This window comes from Amblyomma mixtum, chromosome 3 (assembly GCF_055824585.1).
Source record: "Amblyomma mixtum isolate Tamu chromosome 3, ASM5582458v1, whole genome shotgun sequence".
NCBI lineage: Eukaryota > Metazoa > Arthropoda > Arachnida > Ixodida > Ixodidae > Amblyomma > Amblyomma mixtum.
Genome location: NC_143014.1, coordinates 265,145,813 through 265,167,298, shown reverse-complemented (window position 1 = coordinate 265,167,298; position 21,486 = coordinate 265,145,813). Strand labels below are relative to the sequence as shown.

General features: G+C 45.8%; 2 long non-coding RNA genes across 2 annotated transcripts; one reads left to right on the top strand and one right to left on the bottom strand.

Moving 5' to 3' along the window:
• Positions 1 to 821: 821 nt before the first annotated feature.
• Positions 822 to 21,083, top strand: LOC149354617 (uncharacterized). Its single transcript, XR_016289673.1, has 3 exons — positions 822 to 1,270; positions 18,634 to 18,851; positions 19,681 to 21,083. It is a non-coding gene; the product is annotated as an uncharacterized LOC149354617 (long non-coding RNA).
• LOC149354618 (uncharacterized) lies at positions 8,215 to 9,271 on the bottom strand. The gene is made up of 2 exons (XR_016289672.1): positions 8,603 to 9,271; positions 8,215 to 8,355 (listed from the first exon to the last, which is right to left on the bottom strand). It is a non-coding gene; the product is annotated as an uncharacterized LOC149354618 (long non-coding RNA).
• Positions 21,084 to 21,486: the final 403 nt, after the last annotated feature.

Sequence of the window (21,486 nt, the reverse complement as noted above, 5' to 3'; positions counted from 1 at the left end):
CCGCGCTTCACTTCCTTGAAAAGCAGCACCCGCTCACTTTCCATGACGCATAAGCAGTTCCTGGTGCTTATCTCGCCACCTCCTCAAGACGCCAAAAGCTGTACGGGACAGCGTTGCAAACATAAGCGGATGTCGTTGCTTGATCGCTCGTTTGGGAGCGCTGTAACTGCTTCCCTATCACGTGGTTCTTTTTGTATTTCGCGGGCTTTCTTTTAAGTCAGATAAAAGAAGTTTTATCAGTGGTACTTAGCTGCAAACAAGGCAAACGATTATTTTTCTATGGGATCTACAACTCCTGCATTGACAATTTCTTCCTGAAAGCAATAAGTAAAAAGTTAGCTAATTAGTCTTTGCTAATTAATCACGTTTGCATAATAAAAAAATACTGCAGACTAGGACACGCGCCTATCAACAACCCTCAGTTGGTCTCACTCGGCTAGGGATCATCCTCTTTTTAACAAGCTTGGTTACTTTTAGCTGGGACACCCTGTATATCTCCAGTTTTATTGAATTGTCACACCGTGGGTCTGAAGCTTAGTGGTTAGCGCACCTGGCTCTTGCCCAATGGACCTGAGTTTGAATCCCACTGATTGTGAGGTTTATTTGTTTGTTTATTTATTTGTGGCAGACTTGAAGGTCATGTTGCGTACATGGCGATCTCAGCCGTGCACCTGTAGCAGTGAAGCTACTGCTTCAAAAAAAGTGCAACCACTGTTGATGATGATGGCACAGCCTGTCTGAATGCCGTCTGCCTAACACAGTGGTGCTAGACATGCCAGGCCAAGTAAAGCCGCTTTAGAAGTAAACATACGACTGCCACCGTTTCTCATTTAGGCTGGCATGGGGTGTTATTTCACAAGTATTACTGTGTAGGAATGTGGCCGAAGTTACATTGCAACGAACAGCAGGGTTTATAATGCATGGAACCCTATTATCATCATGCCAGATCTAGACCACTACAATGTGTAGCAGCCAGGAAAATGCAGCACCCATCAACTCAGCAGCGAGGTTCTACTGTGCAAAGCTTTCACTGTTACCTTGAGAGCAAAATACTTAATTTTTTTCATTTACTTGATAGCCCACAATGTCAAACTGAACTCAGTTTGCTTTTTGCTTATATGTGCTGCTGAGGTGCATTGATATTTGTGTACTTCCTTTTCTTGTCAAAAAAGTATGCTCAGCCGAGGAGATGGAGAGCGCCGCGGACTGCCAGCTCCAGTTGCCTGGTGGGCAGGACACTGTGAGAGGTTCTGCTAGGGATGATGGAAAGGTGATTGTGCATGTTCTTAAGTCATATAGTGTATCAAATACCATAGTAGAGTGAGTGAATGATTCTTAATTAAATTGGGGCTGGTACATAGTGAAATGGGTACAGTTTAGAGGATGATGCTAGCTTACAGTAGAAACTTATACTAGTCCCAGTAAGTGTGCCGAAAAGGGTAGTGTGCAAAGCATAGATGTGTGGTTTCAGACAATATCATGTAAGGCACAGGTCAGCATTTCTAATTTGTCATTTTTGTACTTCATTACCTGACGATGCCATAATGGGTCTGCAGTTATTCTTGTCCTGAGGAAATTCTTAGTACACAAATAATTTTTGATCATGAGGAGGCTGCCTTGTTCTGTCAGGTATGCCTAGTTGTTGGTATGTAAAATTTATTCTCATTTCTGAAGTTTGTTTGAATTGGGGCAGAGAACATTATTTCAACTTTTGGCGGTATTTGACTCGGAATGAAGAGAAGCTAGAACTGTCAGAAGATTCCCAATCGAAAATTCCACCAGGCCGTATGTGGTGTTAACACCAGAGTGGAAATTCAGACACGGTTCTGGTGTTTCCGGGCTGGTGTTTCCGGGCTGGTGTTTGCGGGCTGGTGTTCCCGGGCTGGTGTTTCCGGGCTGGTGTTTCCGGGCTGGTGTTTCTGGGCTGGTGTTTACGGGCTGGTGTTTCCGGGCTGGTGTTTCTGGGGCCGAGAAACCCACGAGGTTGTGCCTGGTGTTAACACCAGAAAATACGGTTTGGTGTCTCCGGGCTGGTGTTTCCGGGCTGATGTTTATGGGCATAAAAATCCACCAGGCCGTGACACCAGACGACGTTTCCATGCATGCAGGCATACAGGCTCGTATCACGAGCCTGGCATGTGCCCTGCTGCATTCGGTATGTATGGTGAGACGTAATGGTGCATTATATGGAGAAAGTTGCATAGGAAAAAATCCCATGCCACTTCTTGGATAAAGAAACATGCAATTTTCTATGCTTACGCAAGATGTTTATTTCGGGGGCCTCTGTCGCCGCAGCTCACAGGCTTTTTGTGAGAGCCACATCCTAATGTTCTTGGAGGCCTTGGCGACGTCCTCCTCTCCGTAGCCCTTTCTTGATGCATAGTGCGTGAAAAACACTGCGTAGAAAAGAAAATGCACCATGAGTGTTAGAATGACGCACATTTGGATCTCCGCACTAGTTAATTTAGGTGCGGTACATTAGAATGCAGCTGTAAACAAACAAAAAAATTTGAGGGGGCATTTAAGCTCTGCGGCTCACAGTTTTCTTTATTTAACAGCCACCTCTCACAACCAATCATTAATTTAACTGCTACCTGCCATGATGGGCAGTTTTGTCACAATCCAGTGGAGATGTTGTGATGATGCCACAACATATGGTCCTTTCTTCCACTAGCTGTCAAATTATCTGCTATCAAAATTCCTCAATTGCTTTCCCACTGTGAACAATAAACCTTTCAGGCGTTATTTTCTTTTAAAAACACTTAAATATTTAATTTCATGGCTGAAGGTGGAAGCACAATATCAATCACACAGAATGTGTAACACTAACAGCAATCAAGTTTTGCGGACACAGAGCACATTGAGTGAAAACTTTAGTCTGCTTACTAATAAATTTGAGAGTTAAACTGCAGTTAAATCACAGAACTAATAAATGTGAGAGTTAAACTGCAGTTAAATCACAGAACAGAGAGCAAGATGACCGCATTCACCTTTCAGTGCATCAACTTTGTGGGGGGTGAGGGGCTGTTGAGGCGGCTTCTCTCCGCCTTGGGCGACGAAGCGGTTGGACAGTGTGCCCGTCACACTCCGCTTGGCGAGCCCTTCCGTCGACCAAATGGCAGTCGCGGCTCGCTTCACGAAGTGTGAGTCCTTGGGCACTGTCAACAATTGGTCGTACACCCCTTTGGCCAAATAGACCCCATTGGCCAGGTGAACCTGCATGAAATCAAACCAAACTACTTTCAACACCACTTCATAATGTGAAAAAACACACACAGCCATACAGCCCATAAAAACAGCTGCTTCAAGGCAATCTGTGTTCAGTGTAGGTTGGAATATAGCAGTTAATGCAGCACAAAAAAAAAGGTTACGTCACTTTCCTATCTGCCCTCAGCTCATGACAATATTGCGGCCCCTGGCCAAGTAATAAAACAACAAAACAAGAAAAAGGTCGGCACTTCCAAGAAATTACAGTAATCAAAATTGGCCATGTTACGTCCACTGCAACACAAATGCCTCCCCCACGGATTTCCAATAACAAACATGAGGAATTCACAGCCCCAAATATTTTCCGAATGTGTCCTCTTACTAGCTGTCGAAGCTTTCACACTCGCAGACAACCAGCTATATACCACACATCTTGCCTAAATCAATACCCAGGTCCCATGCAAGTCTATTGTTAAGCTCGAATATTCCAATCCAAGAGTTGTGCTTCATTCCACACTGCTCTCGTCGCACCCGAGTGCACCTGACCACCATCTGGTTGGATTTTTGTTTGACTTCAATGGTTTCCGGCCTGTTTCAAAGAATGCCCTCCCACAAAAATTTTCTGTATTGACCAATTAATATTGGAGATATAGCTATCACAATCAAGAAATTTCGCTGCCTTCTGTTTTGGTTCCAGCAACTGAAAAGTGCAGTATTATCAAAGCACGCACACATACACTGCAAGCCATGAAAAGATGGAAGTACAGGTGTGTTTTTTGTTGCATTCCTACACTATCATTTAGAGGAACACTCAATATAAATTTGAGTTGGCATGCATCCCGTTATATTCTCACAGACCACTCTCATTCAAAATGTGAGCTTTTATCAGCTAGAAAACACCAAAAAACGATGTACAGATGTTGCCACTAGTGGCCCAATTTATCCAGAGTACTTGTTTGTTTGTAATCTCTGAACGTGGTCAGGGTACCTTTAATGTTATGGCTGTCACTGAAGGAATGAAGCTGCCTGAATAGTAATTGCCCGGCAAGTTTCTTGCTTGTGAATGTACTCTGCTTCTGCCACCTTGCCAGTGCCTATGGCACAAGACACAAGAGTTTCATTGTCTCGCCTTCGCTATTATGTGAAACAACTAAGTGGTAACGTTACTACTAATATTAAATATTATTAAGCTGTATCTTTAACCATACCCTCCCATCCTCTGCTACCGTGCACACTTGTGTGCCTTCCCTGGTGGGGCCTTCCTCCTGGCTGCCCAAACCACCCTCTGTGAACTCCACATGAACCAGGGCTCCAGGAATGGGGCTCGGTGGGGGCTCAGAGGTGGCTGCAGGTGGAGAGGAGGGAGCTGGGAACACCTCAGCCAAAGGGGCATCTTTTGCAGGCGCCCAGGTAGCAGCTGCCGATGTAGCAGCCATCAGTGACGAAGCTGCTGATGCCGCAGGTGCCGGTGCCGCAGGTGCCAATGCCGCAGGTGCCAATGCCGCAGGTGCCAATGTCGCAGGTGGAACAGAAGCAGACGCCGCAGGTGCAGATGCAGCAGAGGCAAATGCAGCATGGGCAGGTGCAGCAGAGGCAAAAGCAGCACTGGCAGATGCAGCCGCCACGGCCGCGGAAGGTGCAGACGCAGCAGGCAGTGCTGCAAAGGGTGGCACAGATGTAGGCCAATGAAAATAACTTCACCAACGATCATGGTTTTTTGTAATGCGAAATTTGAGCACAGCTTAATTTTTTTATGTATTGAGGCAGAAAACAGACAATACTTAAGCTACCCTCAAGAGTACAATGTGGAGCACTCACGCTTTATCCAGTGCAAGGCCTCTAAACTACAACACTGAAAGAACACTCCTCAGCGGTGCGGAGTGGAGCAGTACAACCCTTGCCTGGCTGCAGCGTCCTCTCCTGTGTTTACTGCTCTTTGCAAGAATGCATTGCAAGTTGGTCGCCTCAGTGCTTCAAAGAGAAATGTTGAAGCCACAGAGGACGAGTCTTGAGTCTTTGTTAGGAGTGGGCCGCGAGGCACATGTCCCGTATATTTATAATATTGTGTGCCTGTTCCCATGGTAAACGCCTCGCACTCCACAAACAGCCCTCATACACGCTCATGCATGTGCTGGTTGACAATTCGACTGCAGATTCATGCCCGACTCAAGTTTAGACGCAGTTTTGTGGTAGATGTTACACTGATTCCAACATAATCAGCCATGCATCTGTGCGAAATTGCCTCCAAAATAAGCTCCACTACAACCTTATCCCCCGTTATTCCTTCCCATAGCTTGGGATTTTTTGCGGCATGGCTCACTGCTGTGCCAAAAAATCTATCAGTTCGTGTCCCACAAGAAACTGCATGTTTAGATATGGCTTTGTCAGGTATTTATTTTTTTTTCTAACACCTGAAGTAATGAATTTTAAATCTGACATTAATGGAAAGCTTGGTCTTATTCAACAAGCCAACATGACTGAGTGAACTACTAGCGTGTTGACTTTGTGAACAAATAAAAAATTGTGATTTATGGCTTAGCCACAATTTACAATTAATCCATGTCCCGAAGCGACACACAGGCTATGAGGGACACCGCAGTGGAGGGCTTCGGAATAACTTTGACCACATGGGGTTTTTAATGGGCAGACGTTGCAGAGTACACGGACCCTTTTTGTGTTCTGCCTCCTTCGAAACGCCGCCACCACGGCCAGGATTGAACACAGGTGTCCTGGCTAAGCAGCCAAGTGCCCTGACCACTCAGCCACCGAAGCAGGTACAACAATTATTGGTATGGTGTTTTAAAGCAAGGGAAGAGAGTAAAAGAGTAACACAAAAAGATTTGTCGGCAGTCATGGCTAGGTTAAATCCTTCAAAGTGAGAGCAAGTTGCTCTTCAGTCCGCAGATTTCAATATGCGCCGTAAGCTATTCCCCCCTCCCACCCCAACACACACACACTTCCTTCTTAAACCACCCAAAATTTTTTCCAGGTTATGTGACCTGAAAACATTTAATCAATAAGCTTGACCAGCAGGAAATACAGGAAAAAAAACTCCTTATAAGGAGTGTACCATCAGCTGAGAGGAAGCGCAAGAGCTGGTGCTGCAGCTTGATGTTCAGCTGGCGCAGCTCCTCATTTTCCTTTCTCAGCTTCTGCACCTCTTTCTCTGCTGCTGTCTCCGTGCTAAGGTCGTCCGTTGCGGCCTGCTGCGCGAGCATCCGCAACTTTTTGATGTTTCGAACCTGCAGTAGTTAACACAGTGTCAAAACACATATTCACCCATATTGTCTTTAACATTATAAAAAAAATTAAATTTCTTTGGACACAAACTGCAGAAATGCTTGCATGTGACACAACGTTACTGAAAACCTATTAAACATCACATTTCATTACAAGGTTCGGGTTTCAATTGCGCATACATACTTTATCACGTGCCAGCTAGTCTCTTGGGCGTTTTGCGGGGCGCGCGACTGCCATGTGACACATGTGACACAACGTTACTGAAAACCTATTAAACATCACATTTCATTACAAGGTTCGGGTTTCAATTGCGCATACATACTTTATCACGTGCCAGGTCTCTTGGGCGTTTTGCGGGGCGCGCGACTGCCATGTGACACATGTGACACAACGTTACTGAAAACCTATTAAACATCACATTTCATTACAAGGTTCGGGTTTCAATTGCGCATACATACTTTATCACGTGCCAGGTCTCTTGGGCGTTTTGCGGGGCGCGCGACTGCGCCACGATGTCGTTGACCAGAAATATGTTGGTCCATTTCTTCTTTGGATTCTGGGAAGAAATCTCTTTTAGGAGTATGTTCGCACAATTTTCCATACATTGATTGTAATGATAAAATGCAAGATAATGTTTCCTGCACCAAGCCTTTTGCAGCAGCTTCTATTCTAAATTATTTAATTGACAGTGCCTATCTGGCCATCAGCCAGAATTCCCCCAACACTCATCAGAGACTGGCTGCTCAATTGAGTAGTCTGTCCTTTTTTTAAGAATGAATCATTTTCGCCACTGTTCAGCAGCAGTAACAAACATTACTATATGAAACTGCAGCCCCAGGCTTTTTTGTTTATGGGGGTTCAACGTCCCAAAGGAACTCAGGCTATGAGGGATACCGCAGTGAACGGCTTCAGAAATTTCGACCTCCTAGGGTTCTTTAATGTGCACTGACCGCACAGTACACGGGGGCCTCTAGAATTTCGCATTCATGTCAAGTTTTCAAGAAACAATGCAGAATCGACACTTCCTACCTAGTGTGGCGTGAGAACCTCTGTCACATTTGGCAGCTTTCTCGGCTACAGAGGTCTTCACAGTTTAATATTCAATACACGTAGCTAGGACATGGTCATCAACTGAGCTATAACCAAGAGCAGTGAAGTATACATTTTATGCTTCCGAACTAGTCCCAAGTGATACACCCCCCCCCCCCCCCCCCAAAAAAAAAAAAGCAACGGGTTCACCCTGGGAAGACCAGCCACTCATCACTTGTACATAAGACAGTTCATTACTACAACTGAAGAATGCCTGGAGGGGCGCCAGTGAGAAAAAAAAACGTATTCACGAGGCCCAGTTGATGGAGGTGCCGGGGTAATTTCAGCTGGGCGACTCTACCATCTACCGGACACTGCCAGATTAATTTCGTTACATCCATCAACATGCAACATGCTGCAAACAGGACGGAATTCGCAAACCTGCAAGTTGAACGTGAGAACTGCACAACAGCGGTGCGCGTTACGAAAGGCAAAAAAGCTCAAGAACACATTCCTATAGCCCTGACAAGCAAATTCGAGTGCTGTACCGCCGTCAGCACGCTTAACAAAGCAACCACAGCTATCCATCGGCCGGCCGTTGGCCGTCCGTTTCGGATGTTCCGGACGGACATCGATTTCGGACGTCCGTTCCCGGATCTTTCTCGGATGTTTGCATATATGGCACATGCATACTTTCTTCGTGTCCGCGGGGCAATAAAATGAAAAAGCAACTGAAAGTACAGCGAGAATATTTTATTGTGACTGTACATCAGCACAGGACTGAGTTAATGTGAAGTGTGTAACTCCTCAATAAGACGTAAAACTTCAAGCGCACATCCATCTTCCTACTTCCATGATGAAGCAGAAGCGAACAGCTTTCTGCAAAAAATGAAAAGAAAAAGGTTAGTAATCAAGTCCACGCCAAATCTCAGTAGACCATGATAAATTCAAAAATGCTTGGCAACTTTGTTATTGGTATTCTCAACCCATTCTCAACAAGTCTCAACCCATCCGTAGCCCACACCACAGTATAGCCATAACATAACTCCAACTCTCCCGCGAGAGAATGTTACAGATCCTGCTCCACTGTCATAAAAGTAATTCCCAAGCAGTGTACTGCACTTACCTCCGTAGGACATGCCGTAGGCAATCACACTAGGCCTTCTTTCATCCGAAGTCGGTGTAGTACGATATTGCAGCGTTCCAGGAGGGCTTCAGGCACTTGCCGCATCCTTCGAATTGTTCAAGCTACACACCACTTTCGTCCGCAGACTAAAAAAAGCCACACATTCTAGTAACAGAGCTCAAAAGGGGCACCACACTTCGCACCAAACCAGCAACACCGCCATTACGCCGCTGCACTCTGTGGCTGATGGATTGGATTGGGCTGACTACAAGCTGCATTTATGATGATGATAGCGGAGTTAAACGGGAGTTTTGAATTTACAAGTGGTTTCAATCGCGTTTTACCACGGCTAGGGTGGCTACCACGGCGGACACGATGTCGCTACTGATTTTTATACGTTTTCTAGATGTAAATTAGTAATTGATTTACTGTAAATTTGTGTAGCACTCGCTCCTACCCTTAAATAAATTTAGTTCAGCAGTGGCCCTTGCACTGCAAGTATATGACTAGGGAATTGCGCGAATTTACAAAAGTCCTCAAGTCAAACCGTGTAGCTCATGGAAATAATTTCTCCAAAGCAGATATGCAGATATTAACGCAATTTCTCGCACACTAGCCAATAAAACTGACAAAATTTCCTTCGCGAATAAAATTTTCTAGGTTAAAAAAGCGAACTCTACAGTATACATACTCGAACGGCGCGACTTTTCTGTGTGAACAATTATAAAAAACTCTATACTCATATCCGGAGAATATACTCCACCGTACATCCCTCGGACGTACACCTTGTCTCTAATGCGGATAGACAAAAGCGGATACTGTCTGTACGTCCGGCGGATGTATGAATACGGATATCCGAAATCGGATTGTGCTCGTACGTCCGATGGACGTCCGATCTCGGCAAAGGACGTTCGGATCTAGCTCGTACGTCCGACGGATATCTGTGGTTGCTTGGAGGAACGTTCGCTTGCGCGTCCTGCACTGATATTACAGCCTCTGAGCGCTGGGCGCAGAGTCCAAGGCCATACTGCACGGTATGTTTGCGGACGTTGGAGACAGCTCGTGCCCTGCTTCCACTTTAATTTTGTCTCAGACGCAGCGGCCGACGCCCAGCGGCACTAACGTCAGTGAAAGACAATCGCTCGAGCGTCTGTGTTAAGCGTGCTCACGGCGGTACATACATAGAGGCTGAATGAAGTTTCAATATCAATCAACGAGGCACTGGAAATACACGGGTAGCTACAGCTGCCGCAAAGTAGAAATTACAAAAGTACTCAGACAGTAATAAAAGTGTTCTTACCTGTCATCTGTAGGATTTCCGCGTCGTAGTATCCGCCCTTTGTTTTGTCGTCCCCCTCCCAATAGACCTGATAGATATTTCCCGCCGCAAAATCTTCCGTGCTCTTTGGGTGGAAATTTTTCACAAGAACCGATGAAGTGACTTTTTTCACGTTGTCAAGCAGAAACTTCACGTAAATGTAAAACACCATTGCACTGATGCACACTCGGGAGCAAGTCACCAATGTCGCGCAGTATAGAACAAAAAGGATGTTGGAACGGTTGGAACAAACTATCTACATGATGTTTTGACAACGTAATGGTGTGTGTGGCGCTGCAGTCTTGTCAAACAAAAAATTGCATGCTGATGAGACTGCTTTAGCGCGTTGCTCAGAAACAGATTGAGTTATCTGTAGATGTTGCAAATGTAGTAGTTAACTTTCTAAGCGCCACTTTCTTTTTGGCTAGATTGTAGCGTTTGCCTTGCTGGGAGAGGCGGGCACGCATTGAAGCTATAAAAAAAAAGGAGAGGCGGGCGTGCGGAATTTCCCGCGCAGTCTGTAGTCGCCTCCTTGGTTGTACGTTCCATCTGTCTTCAGTGTCGTTCTTGCACCTTATACAAGCCAACGCCTCATCTACTTGTACAAGCCTGTTACAAGCGTGCAAAGGAGGTGCTCCAACATGCCTCCCAAAAAACGCTACCGCGCCTATTTGGAGCCAAATGCGCTATCACTGAAAATTCCGCGGCAGACGACATGGAGCCGGCTGCAAAAGGAATCCGCTGCAACGTCTCAAGCACCGCAGGTAATTCACCGACTTGTTTACGTCATATGCTAGGGCCCATTCACTTTCTGCGGCGAAAAGTTTTACATTCCATGAACTCATAAAGAATCCGCAAGTGTTTTTTTTTTTTTTTTCCGAGCTGTGCAATGTTGCAAAAGCGACCTTTGCCATTAGGCTTGCGAGCCGTGAGGAGAAGCCCGCTTTTCAGTGAATTTTTGAAGCAAAACGCGGGGCGAGCAAGTGCATATTTGTGGGTGTGGATGCGGAAAAGAGGTACGGGTCGCTGCGAAATAAAAGGCACTGCAGAAGTTGAGTGAAGTAGGGACAGCAAAGAAGGGCAAACGGGTGCTGGAGCTGGACAGCTCGAAACGCCGAGCACCGGCGGCACGGATCATGACGGCGCGGCTGCTGCTGTGCGTTGTGCGTGCGTTACCGTAATGGAGATTTGCTTCGCTAGACTGTGCCGCGCTCATTTGAAGCGTTGCCTTTTGAATAACTTGGACCTATTCGTTTATTCTGTATTTCAACTTGCCCCCCCCCCCACCACACACACTTTTTTTTCTTTGTGAAAGGGGGGGGGAGAAAGCTAAAGTCAGATTTTTTTCTTTTGCGGAATCGCGAGAACCTAGCGTCCTTACACCCACCGCAGGCAGTGGTCATGCTCTTACCTGCGCGGTAAGCATCTAAAGAGAGTTCCTGAAAAGGCGGAGCTTGCATTGCTTACATGGCCTATCAACGTCCAAAATATTGTCTGTGATGGATGCAGACGGCTGATAGCAGAACGCAGCATGCAGAAATGAGAAACAGGGCTAGGAAACGGAAATGATGAATGTGATGAATGAAACCATGGCAAAAAAGTTTGTCGCATCAAAGATTGTGGCAGAAGAGCAAGGCAGCGCGGGTGTACAATGATCAGGAAAAAAAGCACTCCGCAGCATCGAATTAAGAGAAACAAGAAACAGAAGCAGAAGGAGACTGGTGAGGTGAAATGTGGATCGAAATATTGCGTTGTGAGGGCCTTTTGTAACATAGCCAGGCTGAAATACAGCCAAATAGCAGTCAAATTGGATGTAGCCGCCATCATTTGGGGACTTGAGCACAGGCGCCAATGAAAAATGCTGCGTATAGAAGAGTTCATCAACATAAATGCAGTCAAACACGAACTCCAACTGAACACTATAAATGTGTGAGAGGTGTCGACTACATCGGCATATGTGGCAAACATATGAGTTTACGTGTCGTGCAATTCTGCTCTGACATCATCTGTGAGCAGCACGGATTGCACTGATACTTTTTAAAGCCCGTAGTAATTTTTATGGAAAATTCCTGTGCATACCAGTAAGAATGACAAAAAGTAAAAACACTGAGCCCTCAACATAGCGGATCTCTCAGGTCTCTCTCTTTGTCCAGCAGAACACCGGTTCAGACAAATCTTCTCATGTCAGTGTGTGAAGCTCACTTTATAGCACTGTGAGAGCTGGAGCCGGTCACTTGGTCAGCATCTTATCACAGCCAATGGCAGAGTTGTGTGCAGTGGACGCAATTACAACTGCTGCCCTCTCACATCCATTCCCATTTCGTCAGCTGGAATAGTCTCAAATGCTCAATCTGGGTAAAGAACAAGCGGTGTGAGGATGGAGCAGCAATTCAGCATTAATTGGGCTCACATCATGCCATGATAAGATGCTGACCCACTAATCGGCCAGATTTCTCAAAGCATGCCACTCGGGCTTTCGTCACTGTCTGATAATACATTCCTCTTTTGTTTATTCTTTGCAGTTAGCTGCAGTAAATGAGGTACCAAGAGGGGACGCTGAGGTTACAGACGAACAAACTGAGAGTGAAGAATGTCTGCTGCCACTACCTCAGCTCTCTGAACAAGCAGAAAGTGCTGCCTCTTTTAACCAGAATGCTGAGCAGGGAGACCCTGATGTGTATGCGGAAGCTGACGACCCAGATGATGATCTTTCTGATTTCATCGCAGCCAACTCAAAGACGACTCTTCCTGGCCAGTCCACAACTCGACTGCAAGCCATGCTCCTGATATTATCATTTGTTGTGGCAGCTAAGCTACCATGGACACAAGTTGACAGCTTGCTCAAGCTTCTGAACGCCCTCTTTGCTGAAGAGGTTTTTCCTTCAACCAAATATGGTTTTCGAAAACTGTGGAGGCTTCAGCAGTCAAAAATGGTGAGCATTCATGCCTTCTGCCCGACTTGCCAGTTCTTAATTGATGGCAATGGTACCAGCCACTGGCGTTGCCGAATTTGTTCAGAAGTTGCAAGCCTAGGAGAGGTTTTGAAGAAGGGGAGCTTTTTCATCACTCTTAACTTGAAGCGACAACTGCAACAGCTCCTGAAACGCATGGGCAAAATAGTTGGAAGCAACCTGCTTCAGCTTGCTTCATCATGCCCAGAGGCTTTCACCGATATCACAGATGGCCTGCTCTACAAGAAAGTTCGCAGTGACCACAAAATGAAGTGGAGTGACCTAACTTTGACGATGAATACTGATGGTGCACCGGTATTTAAGTCAAGCAAAGGTTCTGTGTGGCCAATACAAGTTGCCCTCAATGAGCTTCCCGTTCCTCTGCGGTGGAAGAATATTTTGGTTGGAGCAGTGTGGTTCGGCAAGGAGCATCCACCTGCACATCTCTTCATGAAAACCTTTGTGGACAAGTTCCAAGAGGTTGGCAGCCTGATGTGGACCTTTGCTGATCAAGTTGTGGAGTCTGCAGTCAGAATTGTGTGCTGCTGTGTCGACTCACCGGCCAGAGCTGCTTTGCTCAATGCAAAGCAGTACAACGGGTACTACGGCTGCACTTGGTGTCTTAACAAGGGAACTTTAGTTGACGGTGAGACTCCTGCTTTCATTCAGTCTTATGAAGGACACAGATATACAGCATATGTTTTACATGGCAGATTGGTTGCCAGCGGTAAAAGTAAGGAATAACAGCCTATTTGGCTAGTTGGATGTTTTATACTTTGCCGGTGTTATATTCATGTTTTTAATTATTTTCATTTGTTCTTTACTACTGCTTTGATCTGTGCGGCATGAAGTGAGTTTTGATTTTAATGATTTGTTGTGTTTTTGTTGTAGGCACAGTAAAGTACACGTTTGAAGGCGGTGCCATGGTTGAATGGTCCCACGACACTGTGCTGTCAGCCATGTCCCTTGCAGTTACAAGAAAGTGCTCTGTCGATGGAGTGAAGGGGCCATCTCCAGTTACGAAGCTAGGAACATTGGACTTGGTCTGGGGCTTCCCTCCCGATTATATGCATTGTGTCCTGGAGGGTGTGACTGCACAAATGACAGAGCTTTGGCTGTCTGCAACTGGGAAGCCTTGGTATGTAGGAAATAGAATTGCCGAGCTAAATCAGCGTATATTGAAAGCACGGCCACCAATAAGCTTCTCGAGACTGCCAAGGCCAATTTCAGAGAGGGCATTCTGGAAAGCCACAGAATGGAAGTATTGGTTGCTATACTACAGTGTGCCATGCCTTCAAAACATTTTGCCAGATAGATATATTAGGCATTTTTCATTGCTGGTAGAAGGCATTTTTATGCTGCTGAGAGAAAGTGTTGAACGCAGTGACACTTTTATTGCAGAAAGGTTGCTGAAACAGTTTGTGGAGGAAGTGAAAATATTTTATGATGAAAGTGCGCAAACATTCAATGTTCATCAACTTCTACATCTGGCGAAATCTGTTAGGATGACAGGTCCACTGTGGGCCACGTCAACCTTCCCATTTGAAGGGGGCAACGGGGACATCTTGAAGCTTGTGTCTGCTGCGAAAGGGGTTCCTCGGCAAATATCAGAAAGATTCATTATGAATGGAGTTCTAAATTCTTTGAAACGTCTGGTACCTCTTCCTCCATTTTTGAAAAAGCAGCAGGAGCTAATTTCAGGTAAAATTTCTAAACAGCACAAATCTAGTGTCTTAGGTGCAGCTTTGCCACCTTGTGTCTATGAAGAACCCATCCAAATACTGTTGAGGCAAAACATTGGTTCCGAGGCATGCGTAAGTGAGTACCTTAGAGCTCGTGTCAAGGGGTTCACTGTACACAGCGCCCATTATCAACAAGCAGAAAGAACATGTTCATGCTACCTGGAAGCAAGTAACGGCAAACTTGTTAAAATTCTCAAGGTGTTTGCTGCTGACAGCAAAATCTTGCTGTTGTGTCAAGAATTGATTACTGAAGTGTTTGAGCTGCCCTTTTTGTTCAGAATCGAGCAACCTCCATTTGGCATCGCTCTCTGCATGCTTTGCGAAGAAAGCGTTGTTTCATCTTGTGTGCTTGTGGAACAAGAGAGCACATTCTTAGTGAAGATGCCTAATCTTCATGAAAGTGATTAGTCATTTTCAGTACCATGAGGGAACAGCATGAAAATATTCTTGAGTAAGACACTTGTATCCCACTTGCTTCAAATGCTGTCAAATGGGAAAATGCCGCCCCTGTGCACCATATTTTTGCATGCTGGATACTACCGAGCTATGAAACAAACCATTCAGCATATTTTTAACTTTTAGGCCTCCTTGGTGTTATGTTTTTACAAGCACGGGCGTACAGTTCGACACGGCCCACTTTTGCAGGGAAACAAAAATAAACTTCTTCAGCTTTTGAGCTTTTTTCATCGGTGAACTGCAACATAATACTTCTTGAAGCAAGTTTCAGTGTACAAGCAAGTCGTCTTATACATCCAAAAGACTGCGGTATGGATATTTACCATATTTGAGGTCTTTTTATGAAGTGATTGCTACAGCTCTGTTCCTCTCTTTTTCTACAAAACCAGTGGTCAAAACTGGTTCAAAGCGATGTCATTCTGAGCACAGTTTTACGATATGTATGCAGCATGTGAGACACGAATACAGCTTTGTGAAAAATGCAAAAATGATGATGCTGATCTTTTCGACATAGACAAAATACCCTTTGCCCAGTCTGTTGCACATCTTACTCATAGCAGTTTCACTCATCCACTTTTTCACTGATCTCCATTTATGATTGTGGCCAACTTGCTATTGCGTTTTACAAAATTCAAAATGTCATGAAACTTGGCAGCACATTGCAAGGTACCTAGTTAGTGTTGTTTGAGGTTGCAGCGTGTTGCATTATCATTAACACACTGTCTTGTTTGTTGTGCATGTTCACTGTCACATGGCAGTGGCATCCAGTACACTGTCTTGTGCATGTTCAGCAAGAAAATGTTTCGATAGGCATGTTTTTCTTTGCATTTGCCAACACGTCAACACATACATGCTTCAATGGCAGCTTAGTACAAAATTCACACACGTACTTGCCAACTGTCTCCATCAAGGGAACATGTAGCCTTAAATATTGAGCCCGCTGGACAGACCAACCAAAGCATGAATGCTCCTGCAGTGCCGTGTTTCACATGAGGTTCGGAACTTAGTATTCGGAGAAGCCTTTGCCCCACAGTATATGCAGTTTAGCTGATGATTTCTCTACAAGATGTATCCCTATATATATGACTTAGCAACCCGAATGAGCCAGCTTTTTTGTAAGGGTTCATTTCTGTTAAATGAACACACTTATCAGGGACTGTTATCTCTGTGTTTTCAATCTGTTCCGAGTTCATGAACAGTTCTTTGAAGCAGTTCTCATGCATTCGTTTATATCCAGTGAAAACTGCACCCATTTATTTTTATTCTTTGCTTACTTAAGCTGGATAACCTGACTGACATTGTATCCTGTGATATGAGCCCTTTTTTATATAATATTGTGCCTTATTAAGTAATGTCAAGTTGCGGTGTACTGTCTTGTGCATTATTTGCTGCTCTGCTGCTCAGCACGAGTTTTTTTATTCTTGTCCTTCATGCTTCGAAGTAGGCATTGTCATGAAAAACAGCAACTTATGCTGAAGATGTTCTCTACAGTGTATTTGCACTTCCTTTGCACCTTTCCATAGCCTTCAGTGGTAATGTACAGCGGGGAATTTTTTCAGTGCATGTAACTTTGGAAGGGCATTGTTTTCCAAGACCCTTTATATAATGATATGTAAAATGTCTTTTGCTTGTTTTTTTTACCTACATGTGCTGACCTTGAGACTTTGTTTGGCTGTTGATGAAAAAGTTGTCTGGGGCATCTCACCTAGCGGGTGTTAAAACAAGTAAACTAGTAGCAAAATGCTCCTTTTAGCAGCTATGCAATTGGTGGTGTTTGGTCAGTGCACGAAATAATCGTTGGCCATTTAAACTTGATAGTTCACATTCTCTTCATCTCTTAACAATGTACAGCTCTCATGTAAGTCAGAAAATTAAGCTCTTACAGGCAGAATCTATAGCACAGGGGGAGCTTAGGATGTTTTCGGCTGTTTTGCCGTGTAGCACTTTTTACTGTTGCCAACTCAGCCATGCCTGTTCCTGTCTTGCTGTTGCTTATGGTTTCTGGCATTGCGTCGATGAGCAAATGCACAGTGCTGTGTGAAGTTGTCTTCATATGCCCTTGCAAAATTTGTTATCAACTGAGCTGGCATTTGCTGTTGTGCTTAATGCAGCTGGCAGCACTTCAGTACTTTCCTACCTGCCCGTCAAGTATTGTGTCTGCACAAAAGCCCACCTCCTTATCACCATTCTGATTCCAGTAATTTCATTGCCTTGATCACTGTGAAAGGCACTGGTAAGCACTGTGGAAGCTGCCTGGCTGTATGAAAGGCCCCACATTGCTACAATTCAGGGGAATGAATTGATGGTGTTCTTTTGTGATGCTTTCAGGGGCACTTTCCCAAATGCCCATTTCGCGAAGGCACTACTGCAACTCTGAAACGAAGGAGTTCTATGCTGAATTTTGAGAATAAATGTGTTTTAATTTCTTTCAAGCTTTAGTTCAACCTGCTGTCATGCCTTTATGTTTTCATAGTCACACCAGATACAAATTTTTTGTTGTCCTGGCTGATATGAGCATTTAACTATACCTGGAAGCTAAAAAAGTGTGCCTTTTTTGTCCACATAATAAACAGACTGCCATTCATCCTTAGTGTAATAGTAATAAATACTAAATTATATGCTGTATGATATGCAAATGCACCTCACAATTTACCTTGGACTTTTTTACGGTTTGACTGTGGTGTGAAGACATGAACACCCATAGTTGCAACAATGGACTATGCAATTAAGCAGGACAGAAATCTTTCATTAATCTCAGTAAGTACCAAACCAACCTACATGTTGGTCAGTGCATGAAATAATCCTTGGCCACATGTCTGGCATGTGCCTGAGATTGTATCTGGTACATCATGCAAACTAGAATGAACCGAACAGATCTTTTTGGTGGCGCTCGGCTCCCGCACATGAATACAGCAACAGGTCTGGTGTGCTTGAGCTGGATCATATACGCCAGATGACTCGAAACCAGTCTAGTGTACGTGCACACCAGACGACATGAAACCAGTCTAGTGTGCACACCAGACGACATGAAACCAGTCTGGTGTGCACATCAGACAACACCACACCGGTCTGGTGTGCACATCAGACAACACCACACCGGTCTGGTGTGCACATCAGACAACACCACACCGGTCTGGTGTGCACACCAGACACCACCACACCGGTCTGGTGTGCACACCAGCACCACCAGGCTGGTCTGGTGTGCACACCAGACACCACCAGGCTGGTCTGGTGTGCACACCAGGCTGGTCTGGTGCCCACACCAGCCACACCAGGAAATCCTGGTGTTAACACCAGAACACACCAGAACAGTCTGGTGGATTTTTCAACTGGGTTGTGCTATATATTTCATGTTGCACGCAAGCAATTTCTTTTTTTTTCGAATTATAAGGCTAGAAATAAAAAATCTACTGATTTTGGACACTGCTCGCTGTAAAAGAGTGCATTCATGCCTACATAATTTTTTGTTTTTCAGCTGTTTGTTTTAAGTTATGAAATATTTAAAATCCCTTGATTCATTGCTGTTAATGTGTACAAATGCGAAATTCTCCACGTTTGCTGCAGGTCTATGCAGGCAGTGGGCTCTGGATGGAGCCTGGTGCCTGGAAGATGCTCCTGAGAGCACCAACAGACTCAATGTTCTGCCGCGGTGCTGGTGTATTGGACACCTGATGAGCTGAAGAGCCGCAGCGTGACTGGCGTGCTTTCAAATAAGTGCCGGTCTCTTGGCAGAACAGAGGCGAAACCGGCACTTACACCGGAAAAAGTCTCTTCTCTGAAAGGTGCTAGTGCTTTTTTTTTTCTTTGCTTTGAGTAACACCTAGGCAATCAAACTTTGCTTCAGCCAAATACAGTCGCGCTCACTTACAGAAAGCGTGATAGTCATGGAGATCCTGTTCATTGTATCCGAGGTTTGTAACAACTGCAATGTCCTTATTGCATCCAAAACTGCAAAGTCGGGCAAAAGTGACGTTTAGTTTTTGCAAGGTGTGTTATGCCCATACGTTTCTTCATGCAGGCTCTATCACAGCACTTTCAGAGATCTCCACACTGTTTGTGTGGCTCTCGCTAAGATCCGTTCTGCCAGTAACCTGATTTATCTATTTGGTTGTGAAATTACCGTTCTCAACGACTGGTGGCAAGTCATTGTGCGCGTTCTCCGATCTTGCTGCGACAAAGATAGTGCAATTGACATATCTGCACAGAATGTATAAATAGCATTGCCCGTTGTTTCGAGTAATCTCTGTCTTTGGTTTTCATGCAAGCATCTCAATGCATCCAACACACAGCAGACGCGGAGTGGGTAGGCCCATGTGTCGTCAGCAATCAGAGGTTGCCAGACAAGCAGTCAGTTCGCAAAGGAAACGAAAATCGTTTTAAAGATATCTGCCGCACGGAATCAACTGAAAGTTTTGGGTATTGTAATTTAATGTGTTGGGAATTAAATGCTACAACAAGGGTATGCACGAAAGTAGGCTTCATGGCCCCTTTAATGGCGAACATTCGTTTCTGTGTTTTTACAATGAGAGTGGTAATTCTGAATCTCACTTTTGCATTTATCATGTATCTAGTTGTGTTCAAATGTGGCCTATTTTGTGTTCTATTGTGCAGCTCTGTTTCATATCTACATGGGAGACATACCAAAGGAGCTTGCAGAGAAGAGACCGAAAGCCGTGCGCAAGCACCTCTCACAGAAGCTGGGGGACGTGCAACGAAAAATTGGAGGTCATGATGTATAAATTTATTTTGCCACTTACCTATGCCGAAGCCGTCAGGCGTCCCCGCCCAGAAACGTTCGTTTCGTACCAGCATCCACCGCAGTCGACACCATTTCGTCCTGCCTGGCCACCACCGCAACGTTTCCGTCCATGGCGGACACCGGACAACCTACCCATTTGTTATGTCTGCGGCATTCCTGGCCATGTGATGCGTCCCTGCCGCCGCCAAGTGTTGTCCCCTGCTGCCAATACTGACCCTCGAGGTTACGCCTACGCCCCTCCCCAGCCTTTTCACCGCACTTCGCCTTCTGAGACCACTGCTTCCTCCGATCTCAGGCCGTCTATTCGCCGCCGTGCTCCATCTCCGCGTCGTCGCTCGGTTTCCCCAATGCGCCGTCGTCCCTCTTCCCCTTCGGAAAACTAGTGCCCGCAGTTCCGGAGGCAAGAACTGCTTGCTCGTCACCAAGCTCAAGACCTCGACTTTCTCCGACAAATTTGATCGCGGTTTCTGTGGAGGGCACCGATGCTTTTGCGCTTGTTGACACCAGTGCTGCTGTATCTGTACTAAGTGAGAAATTGTGCCGCCAGTTACGAAAAGTGATGACTCTGCTATATGGTTTTATGTTTCGCGCCGCTAATTCGCAACTTATTGCGCCTTTGGGGGCATGTACAGCCCGAGTTACTATTCAGGACGTTCTGTATATTGTTGAATTCATCGTCTTCCCATGGCCGTCTCACGACGTCATCTTAGGCTGGGACTTTCTCTCCCAACATGACGTTGTCATCGACTGCGCTCGTTCCGAAGTCGCCCTTCTTCCCTTCGGCGACGACTCTGTGAACGCTTCCACTAACTTGTGCTCCAAGCTGACTGTGGCTGATGACGTCATGATCCCGCCGTGCTCTGCTGTGCTCGCCTCTGTTCATTGCGACTCTGGATCCAACGGCCCTGTCATCTTCATCCCGTCCGACTCCTCTGCTTCTCGCCACTGTCTACCCCTGCCATTCGCCGTGCTTGCCGTCTCTGCCGGCTGCAGCGCCTTGCCCCTGACGAATCCATTCCTGTGCCCCTCCACTCTTCTTCGTGGTGAATGCTTGGGATGTGTCCAGCCTTTCGCTTCCGTCGTCGCCTGGGACCCTTCTGAGGACGACTCCTGCCGCCTGCAAGTGTCTTCACTTACTTCCTCCTCACCGTCTCCTGATCCCGTTCCCGAGGCCGTCTTTGTGGGCTCAATCGACACAAATCTTTCGCCACCGGAGAAGACCCAGCTTGCGGCCCTGCTAGATAAGTTTCGGTCATCGTTTTACTTCTCTCACCACCGTTTTGGTCGCACTTCAGCTGTTACCCATCGGATCGACACTGGCGCCCATTCGCCGTTGCGCCAACGCCCATATCGCATCTCGGCCACCGAACGCCAGGTTATCGACACCCAGGTCATTGATATGCTGCAGCGTGGCGTCATACAACCATCACACAGTCCTTGGGCTTCCCCCGTCGTCCTTGTCACCAAGAAAGACGGCTCTATCCGCTTTTGCGTTGACTACCGGCGCCTCAACAAAATCACCCGAAAAGACGACTCTCCGCTACCCCGCACCTCCACCAAGATGTAACGGCCTTTATTGACAGTTGTGAAGGCCGGTTAGAGCGGGCAAGGACAGGTCCGGTCCCGGAACAGGTCACGCTCTCGTCTCGCGCCGCGCG